The sequence below is a fragment of the Emydura macquarii genome, unplaced genomic scaffold, assembly GCF_026122565.2.
Source record: "Emydura macquarii macquarii isolate MOO-44397 ecotype Brisbane River unplaced genomic scaffold, CSIRO-AGI_Emac_v2 contig_2422, whole genome shotgun sequence".
In the NCBI taxonomy this organism is placed as follows: Eukaryota; Metazoa; Chordata; order Testudines; family Chelidae; genus Emydura; species Emydura macquarii.
The window spans coordinates 1,877,678-1,884,853 of record NW_027132559.1 but is presented as its reverse complement, the minus strand read 5'-3'; the positions used below and the strand labels follow the sequence as shown (position 1 = coordinate 1,884,853).

At 40.1% G+C, this 7,176-nt stretch overlaps 1 protein-coding gene across 2 annotated transcripts in view; it reads left to right on the top strand.

Annotated features, from left to right (window-relative positions):
• Positions 1–1,367: 1,367 nt before the first annotated feature.
• TMEM108 (transmembrane protein 108) overlaps positions 1,368–7,176 on the top strand; it is a 238,885-nt gene continuing 233,076 nt past the window's right edge. The window contains exons 1-2 of one of the 2 annotated variants that reach the window (XM_067561754.1): positions 1,368–1,671; positions 3,901–4,058. The gene's annotated coding sequence lies outside the window, so the exon portion shown is untranslated. The remainder of the gene's footprint in view (positions 1,672–3,900; positions 4,059–7,176) is intronic. The other variant, XM_067561753.1, reaches the window with a different exon arrangement.

Sequence of the window (7,176 nt, the reverse complement as noted above, 5' to 3'; positions counted from 1 at the left end):
GGGTCAATGGATCTCTCACTGAATAATCCATAGTTTCAATGCTGGTAATATTTTACCGTCAGCACCTCATTCTGAAGTTGGATGGAACACTGCAAAGTTTGCAAACCCTTTGGAAAGGAACACTAAGTGACCGAGTACTGGAGCTTCAGGCTTGTTGACTTATTGCTATGAACTTTCAGATGTGTTTGAAGCTTGTGCCACTGCACAAGCTTGATTCTGGATTCCTTGCACACTGCTAACTCCTAGTGAAGTGAAAAATGAACAGACATTAATGCGACAGAAATTAGAGGAGTGATATACGACGACTGCATTTGGTTCAAATAACTATTGCAGTGGAAAGTCAATGGCAGTTTTAGGTGACAAAAATGCAGCATTGTGCCCTACATCAGTGAATATGGGAAAATGTGAGAGAAAACGTGTGAGAGAGTTATGGGGGAAAGGATCTTTAGAGGTTTTTAAGCTGCGGCTTGACAAAGCCCTGGCTGGAATGATTTAGCTGAGGTTAGTCCTGCTTTGAGCAGGGAGGGGGTTGGACTAGATGACCTCCCGAGGTCCCTTCCAACCCTAATCTTCTATGAGAATTGTCAGCAAGCTGCATGGCGTAGGATGGGACATTGGAATGGGAGTCAGGAGACCTGGGCTGTATTCCTGGCCCTGTGATTCACCTGCTCTGTTTACCTTGGAGAAATCACACGAACCTCTCTGAAAATGTTTCTTCATCTATAAAATGGGGATAATGACACTTACATTCATTTGTACAGTGCTTTGAGATCCTTGACCAAGAAAAGCTCTTAAAGTAGCTAAATCTTATTATTCTAAATCAGGAATGACAGAGCTGTGACAGATTTCTTCTGTGCATCTCTTCCAGCCTTTGTTCAAGATTTACAGGAGTTACAGGGGAAGAACAATACCTACTGAAATAAGTAAGACCCACAAAATGTTGAAACAATTGTTAAAGGAACCACAGAAAGCCTTTGCAGCAACCAAATTAGTGTTAGAGCAGAATGTTGTTTTATTTTAATACTGTTTATTTATAGCACCTACTTTCATTATGTTTTTAGCCTTTTTCAACTGGCCCTTTAAAATAAAGGACTTCCAATTTCAGAACAATTATTGTTAATCCAATACAGCTCTTGTAAATCCTGCCTGTAATCGCTGTAATAACCTGTCCCTGTTATTGCAACAGTATGTCCTCATTTATATTCAGTGGCTGTGCTTCACTAACAGCTACTTCGCTTCGCTCTGTGTCCCCCTGAAAAGACTCTGGCTCCTGCCTGGCCTCTTTGTAGGCTGTCACAGCCAGGGATTCTTTACCAGCCTGACTCCAGTGACCTCTCAGTGGTCACTCAATAGTGCCAAGTGTCTATTTCTTGTGAGGCTGGTCCAAACAAATGAGTGGGGTGAGACTTCTGCTTCTGCCCATTGTGTCTGACCTGAACAAGCGGGGAGCTGTATAAAACATCCCTGGGGATTTGGAAAGCAGAAGTAGGCACGGCAAAGAACATTTAGGGGATTGGCTGGCACTGTCATGTGACTGATGCTAGGCAACATGTGCTATTGGCTTTCTTGGTTGCAGACAGATCAGGAGGAACATCAGTTTGAGTGTGTTTGTGCAAAGGAGGCTGTGCTTTCTCCACAGCAGTCTGGGGGAGCTTTAGCACTTCTACTGAGGTAAGCAATAATGATGTCTCTTTATTCTAATCAATCAGCTGCCAGGAATGGATGCAGTAGGATATTTTGGAGCACAAGCATAAAGTAAAATAGAAAAAGGGCTCCACTCTTAAATTCTGTATTTTGATTTTTTTTTAAATTCTAAATTAAATGTGATCTAAGGTGATAAGTACTCAAATATGTCTAGCAGTTTTCTTTGGTAGTTAAAAATCGTTGTATTCTATTTTAAATGCAGTTTTACATCTTGAGAGTATTATGCTATATATTTGCAAGCAGTTACACAGACAGGCATGCATTGAAAATAGTGCATAGATAAATTCCTCTCTTTCTGAAGGGGTGGAGATGGAGAGAAAGCGTGATATTAATACCTGTCTTTGCATGAAAAGCATCAGGTCATTTTTACAAAGCAGGCTGTTTAAAACAAAACCTGTAAAATGCCTGTCAAGAGCAGTCATTGATACATGTTCTGAGATGCATGTTGGCAATATTAAACCAAAGGCACAAGACTTATGATCAATAGCCTGATGAATTTGGAGTCTATGGCTTGTATATTGTATTTAAAGTAGAACAGTGAATAAAAGACAGCAGCCTGTTTAAACAGGTTTTGAACTGTAGCCAATTAAAAAAGCCCGTTGTAGTCCTGTGGTAGGCATACATTTTAGCCAATGGCTGCACAAGAAATACATTTTATGTATTGCCTCCAAAACTATAGGATAGACCAAATAACTGTCTATGGAAAATATTTTAATAATGCAGTGAAAGTGAAGTTTATACCAAAGACCATTAAAACAGTTGTTGAAAATAATTAATGCTGCTAAAGATTAAGCTGACTGCACCACAAACAATGAAAAGAAACTGAGCTGTACTATGAATAAATGGCAGTGCAGCAAAACTACAGAATCTATAATCAAACTGAGAAAACCCTCCTGTAAGTACAGAGAGCGTTCATGCATTCAGGATATATGGATGTAGTAGCTTGTCCAGCGAAGCTGCTGTGAAGGAGAAACCAATGTCTAAATTAAGGAGGATCAGGCTTTTAAAATCCTATAGCGCTCCCAGGAAGTAGATCAACAGTGAGAATGTGCTTTTGATGAATGATGCTGTCATCTTTCAGCTGTTGATGAATTTTTTAAATTCAAAAGACCAAATTAAACAGGAAAGTTCAAAAGACAAAATAAATAAATAAACACCCACCACTTATCTGTAACATGCCTCTGTAGTATTAATTCTGGGAACCAAATGCTGTTGCACAAAGCTAAAAAAGTTCTGACTGTTTTCCATTTGCAGAACAATTTAACCAGTAGCAATTAAATTTCATGACTTTACCTCTATAAGAAAATCAATACTATGTGTTAACTGGATCTAAAAGCATTCTGTTTGCTCAACTTTAACACTGTACAGTCAGAATTAAAACTAGGCATGCAAACATTGAGAATGTTTTCTACTATGCTGTCCTCCAAAAGTGGCCTTTTCTGATCTGCTTTGTTTGTAAAGCTATTTAGTACTATACCTACCTATCATAAAATTATTTTTGTTGCACCGGCAATAAACTAATTATGGTAAATTTAATGCTGGGTGTACTGATTTTCTGGGATTTTGTGCCATACTTGCAATTTGTGAGTGCCAACAATTTCTTAGAAATCCATTTGCTATTTTTCAAGGTTGAAAAACTGGGAAAATGCCTATAATCCAGTTAAGAAGAATCTAATATAGTCTGCCATTTGTAACTGATGTTCTATGTATTTGTTCTGGATATGGAATAGGTTGAACTTTTACTCTTCTCATAGGTGAGATTAAAAAAAAAGTGATAGAACAGGAGACATAAATAATGATAATTGCTTGATGCAAAATACCAGTATATCTTGAACATATTAATAAAGTAAAAAATAAAGTTGTTATATGATACGCCAACAAAAATTGACATGTAAAAATAGCAGAGAAATATTTACATTAAATAAGTGTTATGTACAGACTTTTTTGACACCCAGTGCTTTACAAAGTTTGAAAACACTGCATTGCCCCATCCCTTACACCCCGACACAGGGAGGCAGTAATACTAAATGGCTCTGGTGTAGCATTTGCACTGCTATCTTCCCCTGGAGGCTCTACACTGGGAGGCAGTTTTAAACTGAGGATTTATAGAAGTATCAGCAGTGGATGGTGCCTGGCAAATGTGCTGGATCAGTTTGCATCCATGATGCCCTAGCTATGCCTCCTCTCTCTCCATAGTTGTCCATATTTGAGGTTTTGCTGGTGATGAGAGTCCCCTAGAAGAAGAGAAGTTGCTAGACACATGCACTACAACCTCGCCTCCGTGTGGACTTTCTGCTGGGGCTCTAGGTTACACCAAATCAGCATAACCTAGGGTGGAATCTAGCCCAGTGCAGGTAAACAAATTCTCCTCTCAGGACTTGTCTGTAGTAGAGATTTTGGTGCTGCTGTAACTTGAGCTAATCAGTTGCCAGGTAACTCTGGTTAACTAACGTGACTGTAAATTCTAGTATAGATAATCAAAAAAAAGTTTGTTCCTGATAATGATTCATGGGTTTGCATGTACTACAGTTCTTTAAATTGATTGTTCCAGGACACAAATGTTTGTGGAGTGTCCAGATTAGCATATACAAATAGCAATCAATTACCTTGATTTAAAATCTTTAGAATAAACATACCTCCTCAGACTTAAGCTAGGTTGAACCACAGCTGAGGAAAAAATGTGTGTCGTGGAACAAACATTTGTGAGTTGGCAAAACAAGAATTTAAAGCCTTATTAATTAATTCGATTTAATTGCGATCAGTTAGCTCAAGTTACAAGAAGACGAAAGACTCTAAGGTAGACATACTCTGAACTACTCCAATGCAACCCCAGGGAAGTTAATGTAGTTGCACTGATATAGCTGTGAGAAGAATAAGTCCCAAGGCATACTGGCCACAGTGGGTAGATAAACTAGGAAAATTAACATTAACTTTCTGACTCAAACCAACAAAAGAGGTACATAGTTAAGGCTCCCATTTTACACAGATCTAAAATGGGTATCTACTTCAGGTGGCTATTTCTAACACTTCAGTACAGGACCAGAATCTACTCTTTGATCCAGTTTGCACCATACTATAAAGAAAATTGCTTGTTTGCTTGAACATACGTGTGCCATGGCTGATTTCCTTGAGCTTGTCTGGTGATAAGCACCATGAGTTTGAGTTTGGAATGTGATCAGTTGTTCACAGTGCTGTCAATCCAAGTCATACAATAAAGGGATAGGGATAAATCTTGCTTTGGAAGGCAAAAAAAGCTGCCAGGCGTGTCCCATTGTCAGCCAGGGCAGGATTTCTCATGGCAGGTTGAGGCAGTGGACTACAGGGAGCATTTAGACAGTGCTCTTACTGAAAAAGGCAGCTGTTTCTGCTGCTGCTGGGTTGTGCTTCCTGCTGACCACAGCATATGTGCTAGCTGGCTAAAGCACTAGTCATGACCTTTTAGCATGTTGAAAGCACTCCATTAGAAATGTGGCATATGAACTGGTGCAGTTATTGGCCCTCTTTCGTAGCACTCTCTCTGGAGCACTATGGAGAGATCCTGGCTTGCTGTTTCTATGGAGGAAGAGATTCCCTGTGCTCGCTTTTGTTCATTGTGCACCAGAAAGCAGGATTTCATCCCGAGTGCTGCAATGCTTCAGAGAAGCTTTGCCAGCTAAAGGGGCTGTGGGAATCTCTCTTCAGATGTATGATACGAAGGAAGAGACAGATAACATGATGCCACAAGTGGGGAATGCAGGAGGACGTTAATGATACAGAAGCACAGAGTTTGCTGTTAGCAGCTGTGACTGCTGGAGCTCCTTTTTCTAAGGCGAGTTCAGGAGGAATAGTCATATCGGTTATTCAGTTACCATTTGGTTTAGTCTTCAGCTGCACTCTTTTATCAAGACCTTCCATTCATACAGTGGGGGGGTCTGCAAATGAAATCCTTGTCCTGTTGTTCAGGATCAGGTTTCTGTTGGCTTAGGTCATGTTAGCAATGTGCTTGTAGAAAGACAAGGAGGGAACAGAGTTATTTAAATGCTCTCCAGTAATATAATGGTGGAAATATGTGCTGCCATCAAGAGTCACTGGCTGAGCACAATTAGGGAAGCCAACATGTGATTAGCTTTGCCCACCCCTCTAACAGATGTCACAACACTCTCCAGGGATTCCTACAGGTGATTGAAGTAACTAGCCAATCTGTAGTGCAAACTAGCCACACATTGATAACATGAGATATCTTTTTATATTTAGAGAGGCAGCATAGTCCAGTGGATCAAGCACCAAACTGGAAGTCTGCAGACCTAGATTCTGTTTCCATCTCTGCCAATTCGGTGCTGACCTGGGGCAAATCACTTTAACTTCTTTGTGGCTCAGTTTCCCCATCTATAAAATGGGAATAATAATACTTACCTTCCTTTATAAAGCACTATGAGATTGCCAGATGGAAAGATTTATATAAGAACCTAGTGTGGTTATTATTGTCATGTGCAGAAGGCTATTAGAGATTCATTAGTGACCCAAAATAATGCTTTCAGTAGAAGATACCTTAGGACTGCAATTTATTATTCATATTTATCTAGTCTTCGAAGTGTAGTAGATGCATCACTAAGACAGATAATACATGGTCACTGCTCCATAGAGCTTACAGTCTAAGTTTAGAGCCAACATGTAACAAGGGCAGAAAGTCACAAATAAAGGCGAGAAGTGTGGGAGATCAGGGTGAAATAGGGTTACTTTTAGATTTGATATCAAAACATCGTAACAATTTAATCTAAGAAACATGTTTCTAAAATGATTGCTATAATTTGTTTTTTGTGTGTGCAGTGCCGCCAATAGCTGCACCATAGCCAATACTGAGGTTTCTTGCAGTGCCTTCTGTTAGCTTTCTTTGCAAAAGATGCTAATTACTTGCATCTCCCACTGATGTCTGTAGTAGGCTTTTTGGATACTCATTGTCCTTTAAAAATTAGGCCATGTAAGTTTACCTTTCCCATCCTAGAGCAGCACTGACTCTGGCAACACAGGAGAGACAATAATATTAACCTCTTTTCTAGAGTTCTGTAAACTTCCCAACTCCCTCATTCAAGTGAAGACTCTGAGAAGACAGTTCACTATTTCTTCCTCAAAGAATGCCCGAGATGGTCCGACGGTATTGAGACAGTGAGGAGTGTGTCCTTAGGTGGTCGGGGAGGAGGGGAATGAGAGAGAGACTGGGGAAGTCAGCAAACATTAGGAGAGAGAAGAAGAGAAGCTATGATTTTTAAAAGCTACCCAGTCCCATTTTCAAAGGTAATTTAGGCACTTAGGAGCCTAAGCCTCATGAGCTTTCAATGCGCAGCTGGCAAGGAGGAAAGGCAGAGACTAGAAGGGAATGGCATAGCTCTGTTGAAGTCAAGCAGGGGAAAGAATGGGATATCCAGGCTATGGGTGGGGAGGCGGGGTAAGAGAAGAATGCAGAGCAAGGGGAAGGAGAGAGAAAGGAGTGAAAGC